The sequence below is a fragment of the Lissotriton vulgaris genome, chromosome 4_1 (genome assembly GCF_964263255.1).
Source record: "Lissotriton vulgaris chromosome 4_1, aLisVul1.2, whole genome shotgun sequence".
NCBI lineage: Eukaryota > Metazoa > Chordata > Amphibia > Caudata > Salamandridae > Lissotriton > Lissotriton vulgaris.
This window is the reverse complement of record NC_141691.1, coordinates 910,818,146-910,845,377: the sequence shown is the minus strand read 5'-3', so window position 1 is coordinate 910,845,377 and position 27,232 is coordinate 910,818,146.

Genomic DNA, 27,232 nt, shown 5'->3' with positions numbered 1-27,232 from the left:
TTTCTTTTTTACTTTTTTTCAAGAGGAAAGAAGTGCCCTAGAGTCTCCAACTTCTTGTTCCTGTCCAGCAGGCTCCTCCTAGTGCTTTGTCCATCTCCTGGTCACTTTTTGTTTGGATTTGGAGCTGGAAGGATCACTCTTTGTGTCTGCTGCATAATATATCATTGGATTTGAGGACTTTGAATTTGAGGTTTCACAAGTAAGTTAGAAAATTGGTGTTGTTTGTTTGATTGGGGCCATGCACCTAGATTTATTTGTACTTTTCATTGTTTTTTTTAAATGTATTGTGGTCGGTGGCCTGTAGTTTTAGTAGGGGCCTATTTGTTTATTTGTGCATAATTGTTCTTCCATACTAAAATGATAAAGAGAGAGCCCAAACCTTTGAGGCGGGTAATCTCAGGAACCACAGCACCAATCACAACACCCAATACAGCGTTGGAAAGGGCAGTTGCAGCAGAAGGACATAGGCTATGCAGACGCCCACCATATACATTTAAACGGTAAAGGAACTGTGCCAGCAAAGAAGTCCCTTGTGGGCGTGTCTGCGTTGTGCTGTGGACCTGTGCTGAGGGCGTGACAAACGCTGGGGGCGTGTGGTACGTTCCGCCCTTCATTCCATGTCTCATATAGTGTGCTAATCCGACCCTGCTCCTTTTTAATACCATGCACCCCATATCATAACCCATCCTTACTCCTTAAAATACCCCATCACCCTTAAACACTAACCTATCTTAACCCTATAAATATACCCTGTACCCCAAAACCCAAACCTATCCCTAAACCCTAAAAATACCCCTGTACCCCAAAACGCAAACCTAGCCCTGAACCCTATAAATGCCCCTGTACCTCAAAACCCAAACCTAGCCCTGAACCCTAAAAATACCCCTGTACCCTGAAACCCAAACCTAGCCCTGAACCCTAAAAATATCACTGTACCCCAAAACCCAAACCTAGCCCTGAACCATAAAAATAACCCTGTACCCCAAAACCCAAACCTACCCCTGAACCCTAAAATACCCCTGTACCCCAAAACCCAAACCTAGCACTGAACCCTTAAAATACCCCTGTACCCCAAAACCCAAACCTATCCTTGAACCCTAAAAATACCCCTATACCCCAAAACCCAAACCTAGCCCTAAACCCTAAAACTACCCCTGTACCCCATAACCCAAAACTATATCTGAACCCTTAAAATACCCAAACACCCCAAAACATGTACCTCAGTACTCCAAAACACATACCCCTATACCCATACTTACCTTATCCAAACATTAAAACAAAAACATGCTTTTACCATTCATGCATTTACAACGAATTCCGTTGTAATGTATGTGTGGTAAAAGCATATAAAATATAATGCCATGCGTTATAATGGCATTGCGCAGTCATGGTACTTTCGATAAAAAAGTATACGGAGTGATTATATGCGGAAAGAAAGTAGCGAAATAATGGGTGTTTACCCTCCCCCAATAAGTACATTGGTGGCACGGCCGCCCATATCTCCAGCAACATACTCTTATTTTTTCACCACCCATTTGAAAAATGCACAGGTCTCTCTCATTGATGGCCAGCACCGACATACACTTTTAGACACACCTCCCGCCACAAGTTCTAGAATTGCGAACTTTAGAGCTGGGGAGCTACGTTTGAATCTTGGCATCAGCTCAACTTCCTGTGATTCCAGGCAATTCGCATTGTCTCCCCGTGCCTACCACAACTGAATGTGTTCTTCTGTAAAGTAAATTGTGCTCATGCCATGTTGTCGAGTTCGTGCTATATAATATTGCAAGGAAAAATAAAGTAGGGAAACTCGAGTTCACACACTACTGAACGCGCACTCTTAAGTGCATCAGCAGTGCACTGTGAATCGGAGCGTTTCACAGGCCTGTCACAGATAAGAAATGCTATCAAAACGAAATCCTACAAAACAATATACTACTGGCCGGCAGCAATTCATACCCGGACAACGTCGGGAAGGGCTGCTAGTCTTTTATAAAGAAACACGTTGCACGTTTCACTACATATTTCTCCATGTTTTCAAATCAATTTGCAATATTTATTTAATTCACTAAGTAGCCCAGTAGTCTGCCAAAAATAGTCCTTTCTCAGCCAGTAGGCCCAGAGATCCTCATAGGTGCATGAAACAACTGTTTCTGTGGTGTCTGTTAAATCTAAACATCAGTTTAGCCATGGACGGCATTGGGTCAAAAATACAAAACATGTTTTTTTGTTGTATTTTACACTTTTTTTGTCATGTGTGTTAAATTAAATGTCTTTGTTGGATGTGTGTGGTTGTAACTTGCCAACCTTCTTAGCCCTGTGGATTTTCGTTTTTGGCATTGTATTAAATATGTGTTGTTTAGCATGCCTCCTGTGTCTGGCCAGTGTGTGTGTTTGTAATAGTTGGGCAGCATTTGCGTTGGCTGAGCCTCCCCATGTGGCCAGGGGCCATTTGGTAAAGTCTGTATCCATATAGACCTGCTTGAGTTCATTGTTTTCCAGGCCTCCAGCTTGTTCTTTTTGTGACTGTGTGGTTGGCAGCCATTTTGTGGAGACAGTTAGTGTGCTTTTGCCATAGGCCTGCATGCCTTCCCTTTGTTCCTCTTGGCTTATTGCTTCTTGTTGTGGTGGCCTGGCCGTGTGGCTGAAGGCCATTTTGTAAAATGCAGCTAGTGTGCTCTTGCCAGAGGCCTGCATTGTCTTCCCTTTGTAGATTATTGCTTGTTGTTGAGACCTGGCCATGTGGCTGGTGGCCATTTTGAGAAGGCAGCCAGTGTGCTTTTGCCATACGCCTGCATTGTCTTCCCTTTGTAGGCTTATTGCTTGTTGTTGTGGCCTGGCTATGTGGCTGGTGGCCATTGTGTGAAAGAAGTCACTGTGCTTCTGCCATAGGCCTGCATGTCTTCTTTGTGGTGGCCATGTCTTACTGTTTGTTGTTCATCACGCACATTTTTCTTCTCTGATCAGCAAAAATGTAGCAGAGTGCACTACATTTTCTACAAGTTTTTAATAAGTTTACAATATTGATTTTAATTGATTTACTATGTGGCCTAGTCTGCCAATGGGTTTTCCAACCAAGAGGCCCAGAGCTACTCATGGATGCATGAAACAACTGTTTCTGTGGTGTCTGTTGAATTCAAACATCATTTTGGCCATGGATGGCATTGGATTAAAAATACAAAATGTGTTTTTTAGTGGTATTTCACCTTTTTTTAAGTGTGTGTAAATAAATGCCTTTGTTGGATGTGTCTGGTTGTAACTTGCCAACCTTTTTAGCCCTATGTATTTTAGTTTCTGGCATTGTTGCATTAAAGATGTGTTGTTTAGCATGCCTCCTTTGTCTGGCCAGTGTGTGAGTGTGTTTGTAATAGTAGGACAACATTTCCCATGTGGCCATGGGCCCTTTTGTAAAGTCTGTGTCCATAGAACTGCTTGAGTTCATTGTTTTCAAGGCCTCCTACTTGTTGTCGTTGTTGTGACCATGTGGCCTGTGGCCATTTTGTGAAGGCAGTCAGTGTGCTTTTGAAATAAAGCCTGCATGTCCGTCTTTCCTTTGTCCCTAATGGCTTATTGCTTCCATTGTCATTTGTTAGCTACAGCTCCGAGAGCTGCATCCCAAATGATGCACAATACCAAACCATTACATTTGTATTTTTGTTGTTGTTCTTCTTCTTTCCTATACTTCCTGAGTGTACTGTACAGTACACCATGAAAGCCCGTGTTGTTTTCAAAGTTCAACAAATGGGTATACTGTATTGTTGTTTTTTTTTTTTTAAACCTTTATTTTCAAAGTGCACAGTACACAGCGTCTGCCTACAACCCAATCGGGCCGGCCGCTATGACAAGAAACCTCTGGATGCCAGATATAGAGGCAGTACATTTAAAACAATGACTAGCAACGTAGCGGTGTACCGGCATCAGAACATAATAAAAGCGAAGGATAAATGAGTTTTCGTTTTATAATTTTGATGAAACCATAGAACAAACACCACACAAAATCACATGGTAGGAGCAATTCCAAGGGCTCAAGGGGAGAGGGCGAGGGAATCAGACTCTAAAGAATTTAGCGACTTATGTCTAGAAGCGGGGAAATGGTGAAAAGGATTACACAGCATTTACTGTAGACAGTCTTCTGGAACGTCAACTACGGGAACGTAAGAACATCAATAGTATACTCAAGTGGAGGAGTGCAGATATCTCCACGATACGCATTCCACTGGGACCAAATCCTGCCCCACTTCCTAGGACGGCCCGAGCCTCATAGACCGTCTTCTCCCGAAACATGCACCAGTCCATGTTCTCCTTCCAAGCTGTTATCCCAGGCGGTCTATGAGAACCCCAGAGTTGAGCTATGTCCCTCTTGGCAACCATGTTGCCAAGAGTAACCCAGAAGGTCTGAGCGACCGTGCAGTCCGTAAGCTCCCAGACATTAAGCAGGCAACAACGAGCCTCAGGCAAAAGAGAGACCCCGGTGACCCGCCCCATATTATCATGCACTCTGGACCAGAAAGCGGATACCACAGGACATTCCCAGATGATGTGTAGAAAGGTACCACTCATGCCACAACCACGCTTACACAGCCCATCAGTCGAGTATCCCATTCGTACCAGACGCAGACCGGCCATGTAAACTCGGTGGAGGATCTTCAGTTGCACAAAACAAAGGCGAGCTGGAATGGCCACCTCCTATGGGGAGGCGATAGCCATCTGCCAATCCTCATCGTCCAATTCCAGGCAATCCGCAATCCACGCAATCCACGAGGCCCAAGAAGATCAGCCCTGGTGTTTATAAGCTTCTTATAAATCAAGGAAATCGTGCTGTCAGGCACGTGACCATCCAGAATCCGGTCCTCGAGTGGTGACGACTGGGGGATTTCCGTCCCCGGAGGGTACACAGAGATCAAGGCATGGCGCACTTGAAGGTATCAGAAATACTCCTTATCGCCAAGTTGGTACTCCACCTTAAGGGCATCGAAGGACTTGACTGTGCCCTTGGTCCAAAGATCCTCTACCTTGCTAATACCGATCTTATCCCACTTATCAAACCCTTTCGTTCGCCACAGGCTGCCCAACTTATCAGAGCCATACAATGGAGTCAGTCGTGTCATCCTATCACCCCAGCCCGTAGCTACATTCGCATCTCTCCACGCGCACACAGCACACTTCGTAGGTCTAGTCAAAAGTCGGAATGGCTCCTTCAAGTACAAAGCCCTATTGAAATTACCACCCGGCAAGAGGAACTTGTCCATTGCAAAAGCTGGGACAGGACCCGGGGAGTACGTTACATGGTTTACCGTGCTCAACTGGGAGGCCCAGTAGTAGCGTTTGATGTCCGGAAGGGCTATGCCACCATCATACCATGGCAGAGTGAGTTTAGGCAGGGAGATACGTGCACGTCCGTCCCAGATCAATTGCCTCTGGAGTCCCTCGACCTCACGAAAATAACGAGAGGGTACAGGGTCGAAAAAATTCTGTAGAGCGTACAAAAACCTAGGGAGGGACATCATTTTAAAAAGAGCCGCACGCCCCAGTGGAGACAAGGGCAAGCCGCGCCACCGATGGACATCCAATTTAAGGCGCCGAAGGGGGGCATGCAAGTTGCGGTCATAACGCACAGAGGAGTCCAAGGAGATGTAAATTCCCAGGTACTTGAACCCAGTCTTCGCCACCTGGATCGGGAATCTACGGGTAAGCATGGGCGGATTTTGCGGATCCACGATCCACAGATTTTGCGGATTTGCGGATCGTGGATCCGCAAAATCCGCGGATTTTGCGGATTTGCGGATCCGCGGATTTGGGGCGGGGCTTCCATGCGAGTGCACATGCCTCTTGTGTGTTTGAAAGGTCTGAGAAAGATCAGTTCAGCAGATGAAGAGAAAGAAGCCCCTGGTCACAAGAACAGCACGGGTATTGTGCTTGTGAAAGTCAAGGATGCAAAGGCCTCTATCCAGCATCACAGCTGATTTTTCACGGTAGAGTTGGGAAGAAGGCACACCTGTCCAGCCTCGACGACGCTCACGATTGTTTTTGGGCTAATGAATGAGTCACTGAATTTGAGCATCAACTAGTTCGAGCGACCATGTGTGTGTTACTATGCAATCGCCCCGAAGGGCGCAGGGGTCCCTTGAGTGAGCTGTCCATCATAGTGGGTGAATGGCTGGAAGACGGTGCAAACAGCGAGTGTGTGGGCGGGGCCAAACGGGCAGGGCTTCCATGCGAGTTCACACATGCTTCTTGTGTCATGGGTATTGTGCTCGTGAAAGTCAAGGATGCAAAGGCCTCTATCCAGCATCACAGCGGATTTTCCACGGTAGAGTTGGGAAGAAGTCACACCTGTCCAGCCTCGACGACGCTCACGATTGTTTTTGGGCTAATAAATGAGTCACTGATTTTGAGCATCAACTAGTTCGAGCGACCATGTGTGTGTTACTATGCAATCGCCCCGAAGGGCGCAGGGGTCCCTTGAGTGAGCTGTCCATCATAGTGGGTGAATGGCGGGAAGACGGTACAAACCGCGAGTGTGTGGGCGGGGCCAAACGGGCAGGGCTTCCATGCGAGTTCACACATGCTTCTTGTGTGTATAAAAGGTCAGAGAAAGATCAGTTCAGCAGATGAAGAGAAAGAAGCTCCTGGTCACAGGAACAGCACAGGTATTGCACTCGTGAAAGTCAAGGATGCAAAAGCCTCTATCCAGCATCACAGCTGATTTTCCACGGTAGATTTGGGAAGAAGGCACACCTGCCTCGACGACGCTCACGATTGTTTTTGGGCTCACCGGAAGGGCATGTTGTAACTATTTTACGATGGCGCCGGCAAGCTGCCAGCACCATCCTAAAATACTTACTAAATTAGCTTCAACAGGAAGCTCTAATAGATAAAATAAAGCAGGTGCGAGCACCTGCTTTATTTTATCTATTAGAGCTTCCTGTTGAAGCTAACTTAGTAACTATTTTAGGATGGCGCTGGCAGCTTGCCGGCGCCATCGTAAAATAGTTACAAGTTGACAGGCCAGCCAGACTTCAACTTTTGCCCCCGGAATCCGCCGCTCGCGGATTTGCGAATTCGCGGTAAATTCGCGGGAGTTCGCGGATCGCGAATTTACCGAAAATTCGCAAAATCCACGAGCGGAACGGATTTTGCGCTCATACTTATCTACGGGGCAGCGGAGGAAGCTCCCTCGCTATAACATAAATACACAATTTATTCCAGTTAATGACGAGACACGAGTTCTTTCCAAAGGAGGTGAGGACATCAAATAGCACGTAGAGTGACTTCTGAGGTGAAGTAAAATAAAGGAGAATATCGTCTGCGTATAGCGAGACGCGATCCTCAAGATCAGGGGCCCACCGGATGCCCCTGATCGAGGGCTCCCACCGGAGCCACTCCGCCAACGGCTCCAGTGCCAATGCAAAAAGGAGGGGTGAGAGCGGACAGCCCTGTCGGGTGCCACGCCCGAGCGGGAATGAACCAGACACTCTGCCTTTAACAACCACATGGGCCAATGGTTGTTCATAGAGGAGCTTCACCCAGGCAATGTAGTTAGGACCAAAACCAAACTTCGAAAGAGCCGTCCAAAGATTGGACCACTCAATGGTGTCGAAGTCCATAGTGGCGTCCAGCGAGACTAAGATGGCGGGTTCGGTCAGCGTCCCAGCTCTCGCGAGAACCCCGTGAAGTCTGCGAAGATTAAGTTCCATGTTTCGATGGGGAATAAAACCAGACTGGTCCGGATGGATCAAGTCACAGATCACCATTAATAAATGATTCACAAGTAATTTAGCCAGGATCTTGGGCTCGGCATTAAGCAGAGAAATAGGGCGATAAGAAGTACATTGGTCACGAGGTTAACCATCCTTGTAAATAACAACTATAGTGGCCAAACGCTGATCGAGGGGTAGAAGGCCAGCCTCAAAGGCATCCGTAAACATATTGCGCAAATAGGTTGCCATCTTATCGGGCCGTAGCTTGTAAAGCTCGATGGGTAAACCGTTCGGCCCCAGAGCCTTACCCGAACGAAGGGATCATATCGCAATAGCGACCTTGTCAACCGATATAGGCGCATCCAAAGCGGCTCTATCCTCGTCCGAAACACAGGGCAGCGCAATATCGCGCAAAAGTAAGCGGGAGTCAGACTCATCTCTATCACTCACCGATCAATAGACCATCTGAAAATGATCCACAAAACACTCTACAAACTCTCCTGGTTCAGACACGCACTCCCCAGTCACACGGGTAATCACTGGCACCACACGACTCATTCTCTCAGACTTATCCAACCATGCCAGTAGCTTACTTGCCTTATCCCCCACATCATAGAGTCTGCCCAGCTGGTTCCTGTGCATAACCTTAGCAGCATCGGTCACCAGGGCCCTATAATCAGCCTGTTTCAACGCCAAGGAGTGCAAGACTGCGGGAGTATCGTCACCACCCAAGTCGCTCTCGAGCGAAGTAATTTCGGCTTAAAGGCGCAACAAGTTCTCCCATTTGGCCTTCTTATCAGCAGCAATTAATGACAGTGCAGAGCCCCTTATGACAGTTTTGAAAGCCTCCCACAAGGATATAGGGGAAGAGACAGACCCCTCATTCTCATAAAAATAACAATCAATAGTTTTAAGAAGCTCGGAGCGTAGCTTGGGATTCCTAAAAAATGCCAAGGATGGATAGGGGGAACCCTACTCCCACCACAATAACCCAACGAAACCTCAAGCAACAAGGGTGAGTGGTCAGAGATGCCCCTGGGAAGATGACGAACCCCACGCACCAAGGGAGTATGGGCAGACAACATCAGAAAATAGTCAATCCTCGAGAGGCTGCCATGTGCTCCAGAGTGGACTGTGTACTGCATTTGCGTAGGGTTCAGCATCCGCCAGACATCCACCAACCCGAGAGTCTCAAGCAACTCAGGCACCCACAACTGAGATGCCGGCAGGACCCTGGGGGGTAGCCGGTCACATTCACCCGAGACCACCGAGTTGATATCCCCACCCAGTACAAGGATACCGTCTGCAAGCCCTAGGAAAGTTCTCCCGAGATCAGCGTAGGTGGTAGCCTGAAGACCCGGGGGAATACAGGCAGTAACAACTGTGAGCACCTTCCCCTCCCATCATCCAGATATAGCAGCATACCGGCCCCTATTGTCAAGGGCAACTTCATCTATTTCAAGGGGCAGAGAGGATTTAACCTTTATGCCGACACCTCTGGAGCCAGATGTGAATCCGGCATGAGCTACCAACCGATAGCCTCGCCTATCAAGGGCCCTACATGCATTCCCTATCAAATGGGTCTCCTGTAACAGGACTATATCAGGGGAGTGGCATCTAATAAATTGAAGTACAACTCCACGTTTGATCTTGTCCCCCAGACCATTAACGTTCCAAGACAACAGTTTCAAATCACCCCCCCCCGTCCCGGTAAAGCCTCATAACCCCCCCTCGAACCCCAAGAGCAACAGGATAATAGCAAGAGACATTGTACCATGTGAAAAGAACAAACACAAAAACAATAACAAACCCCCCCTCCACCCCCAACCAACAACCCGTTACAACACCCCCCACCCTGCACCCCTGCGTACGACTAAAAAGCCACCCCAAACTGCAGTGTGCCTGTCGCCCCTCATAGAACACTACACAAAGAACCCGGGGGGAGGAAAAGAGAGACCGTCCCACCCCGCACCACCCTCGGGCCTAAAGCTATAATAAGGAAATAAAAGCAAAACTCAGCCGGTAAATGTGGACCAAAACCAGACATCAAGAACCAAAATGTCATTCCTGTGCCGATGCACCTCCGTCCGCGCCGCCGGGGCCCCCACTCCCACCATCCATCTTCGGCAGCGAGTCCAGCCAGTCGCCAGCACTGTCCGGTCGATCAAAAAAGAAAGTACGTTCTTGATACTCGATGCGAAGCCGAGCTGGAAACAGCATCGCATACTTGAGTCCCAAATCCCGCAATCGACATTTCACTCCCTGGAATCCCATCCGTTGCCGCTGGACTTGAGGAGTGAAATCAGGATATGTAGAAATTGAACTGTTCTCGTACTTGAGTGGGCCATGCCTATGAGAAGCTTGGAGGATAGCGTCCCTATCCCAAAAGTGGAAAAACCTAGCAATGATAGGCCTCGGGGGAGCCCCCGGCTTGGTCTGTCCACCCGGGAAACGGTGCGCACGCTCGACCGCAAAGAACTTACTAAGTCCGGCGGGAGCGAGATGAGTTACGATGAAATCCTCCACTAGTAGGTCAACGGTAGTGTCACCACTGTTCTCAGGTACCCCGTCTAAGCGAATGTTGGTACGTCGGGCCCTATTTTCGTACTCATCCAGAAGTCTGGCCATCAGATCATGCGATGAACGCAGGTTGCCAATCTCCGACTGCGCGTCCGCCATATCGGTAACAAGACTGGAGGCCTTAAGGTCCAAGGTTTTGACCCTCTCATTGGTCTTAGCCAAGTCCGCTCTAATGAGGGTAACATCAACGGCCACTGTGTCGATCTTTGAGACAATGGCCTCATATTGTAGCCCCATATCAGTCTTGATCCCTGCGATGGCGCGCATTAGATCCTGGAGGGAGACCTCCGATGTCGCCGCCAGGTCCGTCTTCGGGTCCTCAAGACTACGGCCAGCAGCACTGGGGAACCTTTCGGTTGTGTATAGCGATCCATAACGTTAGTCTGGACGGAACCCCCACGGGTCAGCAACTTCGTCTTGCGCTTCTCAGTGTCAGGTTTAGTCGCCATATTGGAAGCCGCGCCCCGAAGGGCCCCTCTGGACCTGGTGTAAATGGCAGTTATCTTTAGGTCGCCAAAGCAGAGTTTCCGTCCAAAATCGTAGCTTGTGAGACCTGGGATATGGCCGGAATGCACAGCGGGTCAGGCCACCGTGGTCCGAAGTAAGAAGTACTTTCAGAACAGTCAATTAGGAGATAGAAGGGAAACCAAAACTGAAAGTGACAATGACACCGGTGGAGAGGATGTCATGTGACCGCTGTTGTTGAATTTCGACTCGGCTAGCCAGGGCAGCAGAGACCCCGGTCCCGTACGGGGGTAGGCCGGAAAGTTAAAGACGATGTAGAAATGGTTCCCGAAGTCCGATCTCGGCACTGGAAAGTGTATCAGGATCAGCAGGAGTAGAACTTCAAATGCCCATAAAATGTTCAGGATATTAGAAGGATAATTGCAAGAGGGCGGCGCGGGTCTCGGGAGCCCTCTGCTCACGCGACCATCTTGGATGCCCGCGTAGCTCCTCCCCCAGGTATACTGTATTGTTAATTGTTTCAATAGCTGAGGTAATAACACTGACAAGTGTGATCACTCACTAAATTATATTATAATTGTTTGTACTAGCAATTGAACCACGTGAATGCAACATTTCACTGAGGTCCTTCTTGCTTCTCTGCTTTTAGGTGGACAAAAGAGGAGGAGACAACATCATCCATCGTACTGCCAAACAGAAGGCCTCTGCCCTGCGTACAATGTCATGTGATGTGTCACTTACCGGAGAGACGGGTCTCGGCAAGACGTCCAGGTGCGGCCCCACCGGGCTGGAGAAATTTAAAGAACAAGGGGGGCCCAGCGGGTAGCTATGGACCATGGGTGTCAGTTAAGTTTTTGGGAGACAAAGGTCCTTAGCAAAAGTAAAATAATAAGCAATTGTTATATAGACCACAATAGGCTGCTATATATTTATGTTCCTTGCCCAGCCGGACAGGGAATTTATTAATCAAAAAATATAAAAGATTCTTAGTCAAAATACATTTCTACAACAGTTCATTGCAGTAAAGCACACTCCTGTGGCGTACCGGGAGAAATGAGAGAAGAGAAATAGAAGAGAGTGAAAGGGGTGTTTCAGGCAAAGAAGAAGAGCACTCAGGGTACTGTTTCGAGTCAGAAATTAACAGTATCACCTGGAGTAGTACATACAAATACAGATATATATTAGTTCAGTGTATGCCCACTCATAGGAGTCGACGTTTCGATCCCACGCTCAATTAATAAAGGGGATCATCTTCAGGACTTAAATAATAGTTTTGCCTGGATTATAAAGGTTACATAGGCCTGTTAGAGGGAAAAAACAGGGAACAGAAAAAATGAGAGATTGTCAATTTAAATTACTTAGGAGAGCGGTCAGTTTTCGCCCTTTTCATCACTTGTAAAATTCGGAATCGCAGTGAGTGATCTGTGTTGGTGCTGGTGAAAGTAACGTGTTTTTGGAATTACATATGTGATATTACAAACAATGTCCTCGGAATCGCAGTGATAGGATTGTGCTTGTGAAGGCTGGTATTGAATTAGAGGTGTTGGTGCACTGATGGTGACTACAAAGTTTGCTCATTCCTCTGTGTTTGTGGCGAGGGGAGCAAGGTGCACTTATATTTACAGGGCGAGATTTATGCGTAAGTTGTTGATATGGGACCTTAATTGGGTCCCTGAAGTGGCGCGCGGCAGAACGCATACCTCTGGTTGGAGGTGTGGAGTTTGGTTTTCTCCATAGGGAATGCCAACATCACGGGGCCCCCATGACGTTGGCATTCCCTGCGGAGAAAACCAACCAGTGGACCCAAGCATCGTTCCACAGGGCCGCCTCCCCCCGCTCTCCACGCAAGTAACTTCACTTTATCTCGCTAAGGCCCGTCTGACCTTAAAATGGCCGCCACTCGGGACAGCATTTGAGCAGCGAAATCGGACCTGCTCCGCCCAATTTCACTTTACCTGTGATTTTTAATTGAGCAGGGTACTCAAACTTGCCCTGCCCTATATAAGATTACGTGAGCTGTCTGATTTCAAGACCGCAGCCCTGGCGAGCTAAGATCTTGCTGGTCAGCTATTAAACAGGGAAACCCGACTTACTCCGATCGATTTCAGACACGAATGCCCCAACCCAAATGTATCATTCTCCCCTAGCTTGGGGACATCGGAGGACCCTAAATCAGCGCCTCTCACCCCAAATTACAGCAGATTACCCTCCTCTAGTTAACGCTGTCCGCCTAGAGCCCATCTCACATCTAAAGCCCATCTCACTTCATACTTAAGGGGCGGCAACTCTGACTGCTACTGACTAAGCCGGCCAACACAACAACCATCCGGCTTCACTCCCCTTGGGCCACCCGTCCCTTACATAACTCGCCGCCACGCCCGATACCCGCTAGCTTCAGCCCACCCCATGGCAGGCTGGCCACCGGTCTCTTTAGAGTTGACCTGATCAGACCCTAAGTGTCCATCCTAGGAGCCCGGCACACTGAATAGCCCTTGCCCACCCCCCATGCAAACAATCGACCCCACCCCACGCGAACATCCTCGGTGCGCAACTCCCCAGTGCATACTGCATACTACAGCCCAACCTTCCCTCCGGGTGGGCACCCCTTACCTTCCACCTCGATTCAACCAGCCCAGCCCCCCTCCTTCTCACTCCCCCCTTCCATCACTCAGAGGTCTCGTCTCCCGCAATCCAGCTAAGATGCCCCCGGCCGCGCATTTGGACACACATCTCTGCCCCCCTCTTAACCACCTATCCCCGTGAGGGCAGAACACCTTCACTATAACATTCCCCCACAGCCTCTCCTTCAAAGCCAAAAAACCCTTCAAACAGATTTTAATCAGGCAACACCCTGAAACACTAGTTGTTGACACCTACCACTGCGCAGCCAGAGGACAGAAGAAAATGGACTTCATTTTCCATACCAACAGGCCTGGTGTATGGTTCACCATCTTTAACTCACTCCTCCCAGTCTCCAAAACCACCCTCACTGAACACAACCGCAAACTAACAATCGCCACTCTGAACCACCATTCCCTGACCGAAGACATCTCCATCACCATTTTTACGTATGGCACCATTCTAATTCAGGCGAAAGACGAAAACCTAGAGTACCTCTATTCTCTCTTCCCCACACTCAGGTTGGCAACTGTTCACTACCCACACAAACCGACCCCCCCCCAGCGGCTCCTTACAAACTCCGAGTCTTTGGAGCATATCTCTGCCACTCCAGCATCCCCTCCCTACTTTGCTTAATCAAGCCGCCAATCACACGCCTCTTCCAGCCCTAGATCCCCCTATATCGCAACCCCCGTCCTCCACCCATCACACCCAACCATCCAGTACCCACCCTTCCTTGCATTTCTACTTCGCCAACCCTGTGCCCTCACCAGCCCCAGCTCCCCCATCTCACTACCCCCGTCCTCCACCCATCACCCCCAAACTTCTAGTAGTCAGCCCCCCTCGCAGCCCCCTCACATCCCCAAAGGACCCCCAACCCCTCATTCCCCAGCTCCCGTAACACCACTAGCTCCCCCTAGCTCCCCCTCATTAGTTCCCAGACCCCCCAACAACTCCGTTTCCCAGTCATCCCCCACGCGAACCCCCTCCTCATCAGCTCTCATAGTCTCCACAAATGAAGAAAACTTCCACCCCCATTTAGACAACAATCCCCCTCACTCTCTAGCCCTCCCACAATTGATCTATAGACCTGACAACACTGAGGCACAACCCCACAACCCGCCAACCCGTGCTCCTCTAGTTCTCACCGCCCCCCTCATGGAAGATAACTTTCACCCCCGAAGGGACCGCAACCCCCCTCCCTCGCTAGACTCCCCACAACCAAACTCGCCCCAAAGCCCCCCTCTTCCAGGGCTCCGCTCCGCCCACCCTCTCCCCTTCTCCCCCTCACCCGAGCCGACGCAGCGCCTCGACTGTATGCGCAGATCACTACCCTGATCCTCGGCCTGCAGGAAACATATCCGCCCTCGGGAATCTCCAGCTGCCCTCCCTCTCGCCGCACCACCCCACATCCCTCCGCCTCTCCTTAGGAATGACAATCCCCCCATCATCCGGTGTCTTCCCCCCCCCAGGTTCCCTCCCTCCTCTCACTAAAGTCATGATTGAGTCGCGAGTAGCCAATCCCAGAAGATCAATTTCCTCCCTCTCTACCCAGGAAATGAGCGCACTCATCGCATCTTACGCACTCCCCCCGAGCAAGCCAGCTGGCCCCACCCCTGAACTCTACTCTCACCTCCTCGATCCAAGTCATCACCGGAGCGGGTAGAGACCCGCCCCCCCGCAGAGCCTCCAGACCCCCTATGTATCTATCCTCCATATCCAAAGCCAAGCCTGACAATGGGAAATTAAATAAAGATCTCCCCATTAACTGCATGCTTATCAATAGCCGATCCGCAGTCAAACATGCAACGCAAATAGCTGAATCCATCCTCTCCCATGACCTGGATGTAGCCTTCATCACGGAAACGTGGCTAAACACCCTATCCCTCCCCATTCTGGACATGCTGGTGCCGCCTGGTTTCTCGATTATCCGTAAAGACAGGCCCTTACACAAAGGTGGTGGCATAGCAATTATCCACAAAAGTGACCTCTCCATCTCTGAAATTCCCTCCTGCCTGTACAATTCCTTTGAATGCCTGTCGGTCAACATCAAATCTCTCACTCATAGTTCTCGTCAATGCCATCTCCTTTACCATCCCCCAGGCAACTCCAACGAATTCGGAGCTCAGCTGTCGGATCTGATCACCCAATCCGCACTCAACAGCGTCCACAGCTTAATTCTGGGTGATCTCAACCTAAGATGGAACGAAACCAAAAACCCGCTCATTCAATCTCTCAACACCCTTCTACAAGACAATGATATGATCCAACACTGCTCAGAGGAAATGTATTACAGAGGAGCGACCCTGGATGCAATCATTGCAAACAAAAACGCTGTCTCAATTGATCACATCATCCCGGTGGACTGGTCTGACCACCAAATCATTCTCTTTCATATCAACCAGTCGGCCCTTTCCCTCCCTCCCACTCAAGCAAACCCCTAAGTGGGTCAGGAACACATCCAGAGTCCCCCGAGACAAGCTATAAGAGGGACTCAGGTCACTCCTCCCGAACACAACAGAATCTCTCTCAACCTCAGAACTCACCTCGCTCTATCTCTCCAACCTGAGGCTCACCCTGGATTAACTGGCACCTCTGAAAATTAAAAAAACCCAGAAGCATTCCCTCGAGGTCGTGGTTCTCTACTGACAATAATGAGGAAAGAAGACACCTCAGATCCCTGGAAAGAACTTGGAGGAACAACCTCTCCTCCATCCATCGGGATCAACTCAAGGCAGCACACAAAATCTACTACATTCATATCAAGAGCAAAAAGTCATCCTTCTTCCGTTCTGCTTTAGACAATGCCAAAAACCGCCCCAAAGAACTCTTCAACATCATTAAGAACCAAACCTCCATCCCAGCGGCAGCCAACGTGGCTGCGTCCAAAACCCATTGCGACAACTTTGCCAGCTTTTTCAATGAAAAAATTGCCAAAATTGATTGCTCATTCAGCTCGAAGCCCTCCTCATGCTCAGAAACCCAGAGTCCTACAACTAACAACAACCCACCAGTGACCTCGTCCATCCGTTGGTCATCCTTCCAGGCCTGTCTAGGATGAAATTATAAGCAATCTTATCGGCTCCGCTAAACCCTCATCTCACTCCCTCGATCAACTTCCCGCGAGACTGATCAAGGAGCTGAAGCTCACTCTAGCTCCAGCGTGGGGCAAGATCATCAACAGCTCCTTGAGAGAGGGCTACATTCCGGACTGCCTTAAACTTGGACAAGTCACACCACTTCTAAAAAAACGGGCCTTGACCCTATGGACATGAACAACTTCAGACCGGTCTTGAACCTTCCGCTCCTATCCAAAATTCGGGAAAGATGTGTGCTCAGACAATTAGCCCAACATCTAGAGAACACTAATCTACTTGACCCGCACCGATCAGGGTTCAGAAAGGGCTGCAGCACTGAAACCGCAATCCTAAATGTCCTAGATGATCAACACATGTCACTCGACACCAACCAATGTAGCCTCCTCATCCTCCTTGACCTATCGGCTGCGTTCGACACAGTGGATCACACCCTGCTACTCAATATCCTCCAGGAGGAGCTGGCATTGAAAAGATGGTCTTAAAAATGTTCTCCTATTTTCTCAACAACCGCACTCAAAGAATAAAGATCAACAGCTTAGACTCAGACCCCCTCCCCATCACCAGAGGAGTTCCTCAAGGGTCAGTACTCTACCCACAACACTTCAACATCTACATGGAACCTCTCACCTCACTTCTAAGGAACTCCAACATTCCCTTCCACCTCTATGCCGATGACACACAACTTTATTTGGAAACCACATCGATCGCAGACATTCACAGGCTAAACGGCACACTCATGGAGGTCCAACACTGGCTCTCAGCCAACCACCTCAAACTTAATGAATAGAAAACGGAAGTACTACTCATCTCGAATAAAGAGGAAAACCCCCAAATAGTGGAATGTCTCAAAGCCCTAAATCCCCTCAATGTCTCTCTAGCGCCAACGGACTCCGCAAAATCCCTAGGGATCACTCTCGATCCCAAACTGGACATGAAAAAACACATCTCAACAACCGCAAAAAGCGCGTTCCTGAACTTGAAACTTCTCCACAAAATCAAACCCTTCCTCCCCCCTAAAGACCTGAAACAGGCCACTCAGGCACTGGTGCTCTCCAGAATTGACTATGGCATCGCAGTGCTGACTAGAACAGCCAAATCGCACCTGGGACCACTCACCTACACCCTAAACGCAGCAGCAAGAATGGTCACAGGAACAAAGAAATATGAGCACATCTCTCTGGCACTCAAGGAACTGAAGGGGCTCCTGATAGACCAACGAGCCAGCTTCCGCACAGCTTGCCTCACACATAAAGCCCTGCATACAGGCAAACCAGAATACCTGGCCTCCAAACTCAAAAAGGCCGGTCAATCCAGGAACCTCAGAAGCTCCAATACACTCCTACTCATCCCTCTGAAATCACAGAAACACAAAACAGTGAATGAATCCTTTGCGGGTAATGCCCCCAGGATATGGAACTCCACCCCCCCCATATCAGAATGACCGCCTCCTTCCCGCAAATCAAGTCGCTACTCAAAGCCCTCTTCCTTGAACGCTCCGGTCCGTAACGAGAACCCCATGCCTGACTGTGAAAGACCGCTTTCTCTTTGAACCTAGAGCCGGATGATTCGCTCCTGATCTCCGTCCCATATTACGCTCAAGATGTTGTTGTATTGTCTTTATTTTCCTGGTCTTGTTCTGTTCCCTATTTTCGTTGTTGCATATTGGTATTTTTTGTGAAGCGCTCTGATACCCTCGGGTCCAGCCAGCGCTATACAAAACTTCAATAAATAAATAAATAAACAAATGCTGCTGTGTGCTAACTGACATCTACAAGATGGCCCCAAAGAAAGGTGCCAGTACCAAGAAAGTCAAATTCGCTAGTGAGGAGAAGAAGGCACTGCCACTTACCACCAACGGTATGTTGCCCAAGACCTTTTTTGGGAAACCAAAAATTGTGCCTGTAGCAGCGGTATCCGGGAAGCAAGCTGGGAGCAGCACCCCCAAATCAGTGGACCCACCCCACCAACCTAGGCCCACGCCCATGTCTGTCGCAAAGGCAACCTTTCTAATAACGACAACTCCGACGAGCAGTGGTGATGAAAATTACTTATCAATATCCCAAAGTTGTACCCAATCAATGCAGGAAACTCAGTGTGCAACAACAGCCGGAGCCACCCCCATTAGTAGTAGTTCTTCACAAAGTAGAAGCAGTTCAGGAGATCAAGCTTTCTTCTGAGGAAGAAGAAGAGGAAGATACTCTTTCAGAAGACTCATTGTAGTCCAGACCAGATCCCCTGCAAGGAAAAGGAGAGTTAGTCCATCAACTTCTTCTGCAAGCCCCCCTTCTGATGTTCATGAAGCCACTTGGATCCCACCTCAGTCTGAGAGTGAGACACGCCACGAGACAAGGCTAGGGAAAAGGAAGGTTCCATAAAGCCTTAGAGTTATGTAGGTAGATGTAGTAGAGGAGGATGATGATGAGCCTGTCATCATGGACATTAGCACCGCCCCAGTGGAGACTGACTTTACCCCATCCCAAAGTGCTGTGAGGGATGTGGCAAAGATAGCACCAACACCACCTCCAGCTGCCATATTTACAAAGTCCCAGCAGCGACCTACATCCACCACAACCACCTCAGTAGAAGTAGGTACTGCACAGAGTCAAACGTCATGCCCACCTACCAGTTCATCCAACATCGAAAGTGGCACCAGCAGTGTCAGAAAGTTGACCTTCTCAGTTTGGAACTTCTATTCGGTCAGCCAGAAGGAGATACACATTGCTATATGCTCCATTTGTGGAATAGGTCTTAGTCAGGGTAAGCTTGATACAAATTATGGTCCCGGAGGTCAAACAACCCATCTGCTAAAACACCAGGTAATCCAATGGGAGGTGCATGTTAGCGGCCAAAAAACGGCAGGTGTTGGTGGAGGGGATAAAAATCTGATCATGCTGGAAGGTGAACAAGAGGGAGACATTTTCTCCGGTACATAAAGCAGCCCTGTCCCCAGCAGTGCAGTGGTACTGACCACATCATCATCAGCAACATCGCAATGGCACAAGAGTCAGGCCGAGACACCAAGGGGTCCAAGGCAAGAGAGTACCGCAATGAAAAAACACGGATTGAGACTAACAATATCTGGTCTAATGAATCTCATGCAACAGTGGCACCAGAAAAGAAAAACATCCAGGCTCAGCACGTTTAGGCCAGAGAGGCAGTACAAACGCAACCACCCAACAGCACGTCTGTACAACTCAAAGCTGGTTAAAATATTAGCGCTGGACCTACTCCCTTTTTCTTTTGTGGAAGGGGTGGGTTTTCTTGAATTTGTGGCTGCCATCTGCCCAAAAGGGAGGGTTTCCAGCCGGTCCTATTTTGCCAGAGTTGCTGTTCCAGTACTACATCACGTGTTTACCTGACAACAGACATGTGGACCAGTTGCCAAGCCACTGATTACAAGTGCATCACTGGACACTGGATATCTTTTGTGGGGATTAGAGAAAAGATATCTGCAGGTGTTGACACTGCTGACATTGTTAATGGCGCTCTGAAACATGGTACAGTAGCCATGTTCGCCATGGAGAAATCCCATACTGCTGCACACATTTTGGAAGACTTTAACACTAAGGTCTTTCAATGGCTACAACCAAGAGGGCTTAAAATTGGTTTTGTTGTCATGGACACTGGCAGTAAAATAGTTAGGGCCATGGCCGATGGTGACTATTTCAGGGGCCTGTGTTTGGCGCGCTGCATTAACAAAATTGTTCATGACTTTATGAAAAATCAAGATAGAGTCAGCCACTTACCGAGAACCTGCAGAAGAATCTGCACACATTTCAGCCATTCTTTTAAAGCCTGGAAGCAGCTGAGGATCATTCAATGTGATAATAGAATGGCAGTAAAGCACTCATCCAGGAGGTGCCAACACGTTGGAACTCGACTTATTACATGCTTGAACGTCTGTTTGAGCAGTACAGACCAATCAATGAATATGTCCTGCAAAGAGCGGATACAACTGTAAAAGGTATGATCATTGAGATGGACCAATGAGGCCTACTTAATTCCCTGACTGGGATGCTGCTTCCTTTCAAGGTGTTCACACATGAATTAAGCAAGGAGGACTGTATCAGGGGCCAAACTATCCCTTTGTTGCACATGCTACGGGACCAGCTAAAGGAGGTGTCTGCAATGTATGCAGGTGTGGAGGGAAAAAAAGAAGCATATGAGTTGGTGCAGAGCTTAATCCTTCGCTTATTTGAAAATACAAGGGTGCAAAGAGACATTGTGTCATCCAACCACTACATTTGTGCCACAATTCTTGATCCACTGTACAAACCATTACTGTACACTTTCTTTCCTTTTTCAGACGGGGATGATGCGAACTACAAAACTTGACTAGCTGTGCAAGGCAGTCAGCTAGAAAAAGAACATCCAGGAATTAGAGGCTCGCTTCTCCAGGGAACAACAAGTACTACAGGGGAGCCTTCAAGTTCAACTTCAGAACCTGAGGGCAGTGCAGTTGGCTCAAAGATCAGTCAAAACCACCAACAAAACCAAGATCAACATCAACAACAACAAGAACAGGAGCAAAAGCACCAAAAATCAGCAAAGGAATGGTTTCTACATGCAGGGCGTGCTCAGTAGGCTGGACATAAACTATCCCAGTAGCAAGGGTCTCTGTTGAGCATGTTGTCATTGCTGCTGGTGCCATTCTGACAGGACAGTGAGAAGAACCAGTCTCTTGCCCCAAACTGTGGAGAGGTTAACAGTGATCATAATGAATCAGCTCTTTATCTCACCGGATTACACCATACCTGAAGTAGCACAGCAGGAAGATGATGACAACTACTAAGGTCCTAGAAGTAAAGTATTAGGTGACCTACTTCTGGGTAAACCACAAGAGTTTGAAGACAAGATCTACTTCCCTGACAACTAGGCTTTCGTTTTTCTAGTTACTTTCTTTCTTTGATGCCCCAAAAAATATATTGCTAAGGAATATTATTTACTTTATTACTTTTGTATTATTTTTGTGTGTCTGTGTCTGGTTCACAAATCCATTTCTAACATCTTACTCATTTATTGCCAGATTGGAGTTGCAACTTTGTGCAGTCAGTGAAGAAGTAAGTTCCAAGTCCAAAGTCCAGACTCCCCTAAACCATTTCCATCAAGGCAGACATTGGGTGGAGAATACAATCAAACAAATGTGTGCCTGACTCTGTCAGGTTCCACCTTCCAGAGTCCTCGGGATTGTGCTGAGGCTCTAATGGGGCCACCTCTCGACTGCCTCAAGTCCAGAATATAAATACACACGGAATAGTGAGATAATCAAGCAAGGGAAGGAAAGGGTAGGAACAGCATGGAGGGAGACCTGAGGATGACACAGTAAACACACCGTAAATACCCAGCGCGCAAATGTTTGTAACACCTGTAAAATGATAGAGTGAGGGAGCGATACCAGAAGACACAAGAGGGTGGTTGCAAGCCTCCAGCATAAAACTATTGAGAAGATAGAACAGACATAGAAAGCAGCTCTTACACCAACATAACAATTGCCACATTGATAACAAGAGAGGAGACTTTCCCCCACCTACCCAAGGGTACATGTTGAATTCCCTGGTATGCAACTCAGTAACTTCCTGCACACCTTCTTATGTCTCTCTCTCCTAGGAAATTAAATATAAAGAACAACCAAATGTGAAGAACTAATGAAAAGCAAAGGTAAAATCACTATCTAGTAATATGCCTAAAATAGATCAGTTTTCTGTTTGTTCAGGTTCCACACCACCCCAAGCAACTCTCATTTTCTTTCCTCAGTTATCTGCATGGACAGCAGCAAGGTCCATAACACTCAGTTAATAGTAAGCATCCTGCTTACTAAATCACATCACTGAGGTATTTTTCCTTTTGGTATGAGAGCCAACAATGTTCCGCAAATAATAGCACAAGTTCGGTGTGTCTGCAGCAACTGTAGTCAGGAACTGCTAGGGCAGTTTAAATAACAAGGTTAAAAGTCCAGCCTTGTCGTTTACAACCAGCTCACTAGATCACATTTGGTAGCTTACTCACAAGGAATAGCCATATCCTGCTGAGTAAGACCATCACTAACTCCCTGCATGAGACCACAGCAGAAAACTGGTCTCTCCAACAGGGAGTATCAGGGTGACTATGCCCATGAAAAACGCCAGGTGCTCCTCTGCATGAGACCGCGGCAGCAGGCTGTCTCTACCAACAGAGGAGAGAGGAGGAAACAGAATGTCACAAAAGGCTCTATTGCGCTCCTCTACAAGAGACCACTGAATGCACTGTCTCCACCAACAGAGGAGCCACGGGGTGCGTCTCCATGAACCAAAAATATGGACACCCGGGAAGGCGAGCAAGACGGTCCACAAAGGTGGAAACGCACTCTTACCGCCTCTGCTCCTGAGATCCTCAAAACTGCTGCCACAGGAAATGCACCTGGATAATAGGCAGAGTATGATCGCCCAGCATCACTATAACCGGTTCCAGCGATGCGTTTGAGTCACATGGGGCGTGGCTCTCACTATGGTTGCTGGGCAATGTAGTTTCTAGTGTCGGGTTACTTCTTGGTTCACCCGAAGGCAGGCAGTCAGTGCGTAACCGTCTGCTAGGTCCTGACAGATCGCAACCCTGGGCCCTGACTATCTATCTATCCTTTCATAGCCTAGAGGGACTTCCCCGGAAGAACAGGTAAATTATGGCATGCTTTGCACTCTAAGTAATTGTTGTTTGTTGTGAATGATGTCTACTATATTCTGCACACAATACAAGTGACTCAAGTCAATCTTTCCCTTCTTGTTCTTCAATAACAAAATTGTACTGCTAGAGGCCGATTCATTGCATTTTGAGTCGGTACAAAGTTGGACACCACACTCGGAGTCAGAAGGATCATAGATGATTGATGGAATTGCTCAGGGGGAGGGCATGACTACTTTGAGCAATGCCACCAGAAGAAGATGGAAGTTTTCAAATTCACTGAAACCAACCAATTTGGATGATGATGATGACTTTGAAGTGGCCTAAAGGTAAATACCAACCAACATGTCTGTGTAGTGGTGGTGGTGATGACGAGTGTGGTGTGACTGACAGCGGTCACTGATTTTTTACTTAATTTGGAAAATACAATGATTCTGTGTGTGTGTGTGTGTGTGTGTGTGCGCTCACCGCTGTCTGGCTCAAATTCAAAGCCAAGTGGAGGTTGGATGGGGTCTGCTGTTGGAGGTGACTGCAGGAAGCAGACATGATTTCATTTAGCCATGCTGCCTATGAAAGTCTTCTGCGCCATACTGGAAAAACAACTCACACTTACCTTACCAAACTGCATCCGAAAGATACCCAGGATTCAAGGATGGACAGTCCAAGAGGAAGGCATTGCCCAATTTTTCAATACAGCGTCTTTTTTTTTACTCTACAATCATTACAATTGTAAGTGTTGTTTATGTTTGCTTATTTGACTCCTACAGATATTTAAATTGTAATTCAATTTAAATTCAAGGCCCGGTACAACAAAATATGATGTATGTAACTTGGGTCTCAATAGGGGCAGACAGGCAATTGGATAATTAATATACTGCCCTGTACTAGTCTAGTACTACTCATCATCATGCATGCATTTCCTTTTCCTCCTGGTCAGATGCCAAGATGAATGTGTTGTCTATGTGTAGTGCTTGTCTTTGTCAAAACTTTCCCTCAAATCTCCATTCCCATCCATTCATCTAACCCCTAACCCTCTTCCCCGAGCCGTGTGATTTAGTGAGGCAAGACTAAATTAAATTTGCCTTCAATAATACCGCGGCGGACTCGCTTTTATCACATGCTACTCTTGTTCTGCAGTATTCTTCAATGTGAATCACTTGTCGTAGCACCATGTCTGAAAGGGCTAATAGAATTAAATTTGCCAGGGTGCCAGGTTTGGGCAAACCGCTGCCTGGCTGACAGGCGCACTTAACTTCAAAGCTGGTAAGTTCCTCTTCAAATTTAAACAAATCTTATTCAATACTTTTCTATAACTTAAGAGTCAGGGATCGTTCATCATCTTGTTTCTTTAATTAGTTGCTCATATCAGTGCTTGTGATTGCTATTTCATATAAGTTGCGATTCAAGACTATAATTTTCACAACCCAATGTATTTCAGGTCATTCAAGACCCTTCCTCATATTAACAGTCTGTACATAAAATGAATAAAAAGTAGCTTAATACAGCCCTTAGTGCTCAGGATACCAGAAAATTCATATTTGAACATCTACCGCCCCTTTTACCTAATCGTAATGTTGACAAAATAAAAACAGCAGTCGCTAACTGATCACCAGTGCTCGATAATGTTCAGTGCACTCTAGTAAAATTAGGACGCGAGTCTCAATAATAAGGGGGGTTTAAGATTTGTTGAAATTTGAAGAGGAACTTACCAGTTTCGAATTTAAGTGCGCCTGTCAGCCAGGCAGCATTTGGCCAAACCTGGCCTCCTTGCAATGAAATTTAAATTTACCCCATTAATTGATCACACACTTTCTGGGACAGAAATGATGAAAGCAACACCAACTCAAGGCAGGGCGAGGATCTTCATCTGCTCTAAGTATATCTATAGCCCACACTGGAAATATATAGAATAGATTGCCCACCCATGCACAGTATTCAATATTAAATTGTTTTCCAAAGGAACATAATTCATCATAATTAATTGCCAGCATCATCATCCTTCCAGCACTAAAGGTTATGCTTGTCCACTTCATAGCTCGAGTCGACTTCAGTTTGTGACTTGTACTAGGCTACTCCACTATTCCATTTTAAAGTGCATATGCTCTCTGTGTTATGGATTGGTGTTTCCATGATTGGCCTATTTGATTAATGTGTCAGTCCCTAGTAAAGCGCACTGCGAGTGCCAGGGCCTATAAATCAAATGCTATTGGTGGGCTGCAGCACTGGATTGTGCCACCCATACAAACAGCCTGTAAAGTGTAATTCTGGCCTGCCATTGCAGAGCTTGTGTGCAGCCTGGGGCTGCCATGTCGACTTGGCAAGTGCACACACTTACTAGTCCCTAAACATTCCCTTTTCTACATGTGAGTCGCCCCTAAGATAGGCCCAAGGTACTCACAGGGCAGGGTGCATTGTATGAGAAAGGCAGGACATGCCATGGCGTGTGTGGCATGTCCTGGTAGTGAATTACAGCCTACTCTGTTTTTCACTATTGCAATGCTACCTGTTCCCCATAGATCAAAGTGGGCAGTTTGATAATAACATCCTATAATCCTAACTGACTCAGGGAACATAGTAGAAATTTGAGTTTAGTTTGTCTGAACTCAGAATGATAAAATGCATAGCTTAGTGAAGTTGGTTTCAACATTCTGTGTCTGAAAATACCAATTTTAGAAAGTAGGTATTTTCTGACCTAACCATCCAGCCTGCCTCTGCTAGCTTGTGTATTGTTTGTCTAGTCTGTGAGTGACAGGGGCTGGGGGAGACTCCAGGAGACAGGGTGAGTCAGCACATGGCTGAATAGACACATCTACACATAGATGGATGGGAGGAGTAGGCCCTGAGTCTGAATAGGGCTGGGCTTGCCTTCCACAATGCTGGCTCCACCTCCTGTGGTACGTCTTATGACTCTGGCCCACACTGACAAAGGAAGAAGGTGCACACTGGCAGAATGCACCCCAAGCTGGTTTGAACTAGGTCCAGGCCCCTCTGCCTTCAGAGGACAAATGAATTGCTGGTGTAAATATTGGGGCCCAGACCCCGAGATTTCAGAACTCACTGGAATCAAGGAACCTGGCAAGTAACAGAGCTGGAATAGCTGGCAGGAGGTGAACAGCCCCTTTGCTGTGTTGTTGCTTTGTTGGGTTGGCCTGCAGCTGCTACTTCTGCCTTGGGCAGTGAAAGGACTGGACTGAACTCTCTCTACTTGTGCTGAGTATCTCTAAGTTCCTGAAACCGAGCTGGCCACCTGTTAAGAAGTCTCCGGGACTGCAAAGGCTTCATCCACCTCTGGGTACTGCTCCTGGAACTGCTGTTTCAGTTGCCACAGAGAAGAGGGGACGGTGACCGACTCTGTCATTGACTCTGTCGCTGGCCTTGTGTCCTGAAGGCACAGCAGGCCGTACCGTCTCAGCCTGCACCGTAAGCCTTGGTCTCACCAACTCCGTGTGCACGATTGTCCCTGGGCCGCTGCCTGCACCGCATCAAGAGGCACTGCCTCGCTTCACTTCGCTGGCCGGGTCTCACCAACACGGACGCCGTGGGCTCAACACCCGTGACCACCTTGTCACACACAGATGTCCGTCTCGGCTCGTGCCAATTCCCACCAACTCAGCCGCTTGCATTACAACCTGCCAGCACCGCATCGAGCACTGTCTCGCCCTGCACTGCACGGCTTGGTCTCACCGACACATCTGCACGATCGTCACAGAGCCGCTGCCTGCACAGCATTGAGAGGACACCATGCCCTACACCGCTTCCACTTTGCACCATAACCACAACGGATACCACTACCAGCGCTTTCACCTTGACCGCAACCTGCCAGCACCGCATCGAGCACCGTCTCGTCCTGTATCGCAAGCCTTGGTCTCATCAACGCCGTCTGGACGATCGTCACCGAGCCGCTGCTCGCACCGCATAGAGAGGACAAAGCACCATGCACCGCTTCCAATTTGCAACACAACCGCGAAGGATGCCAAGACCGACTCGCACCGCCGTGTGAGCCGCACTAAGAAAGGTACTGTTAACGAGTCTGTTCATGCTGTTGCTGACCCATACCGACGCAGTCAGCTGCGAGACTCTGTTGTTTTCAGTATCACGGTAGGCTAGGACCGAGCT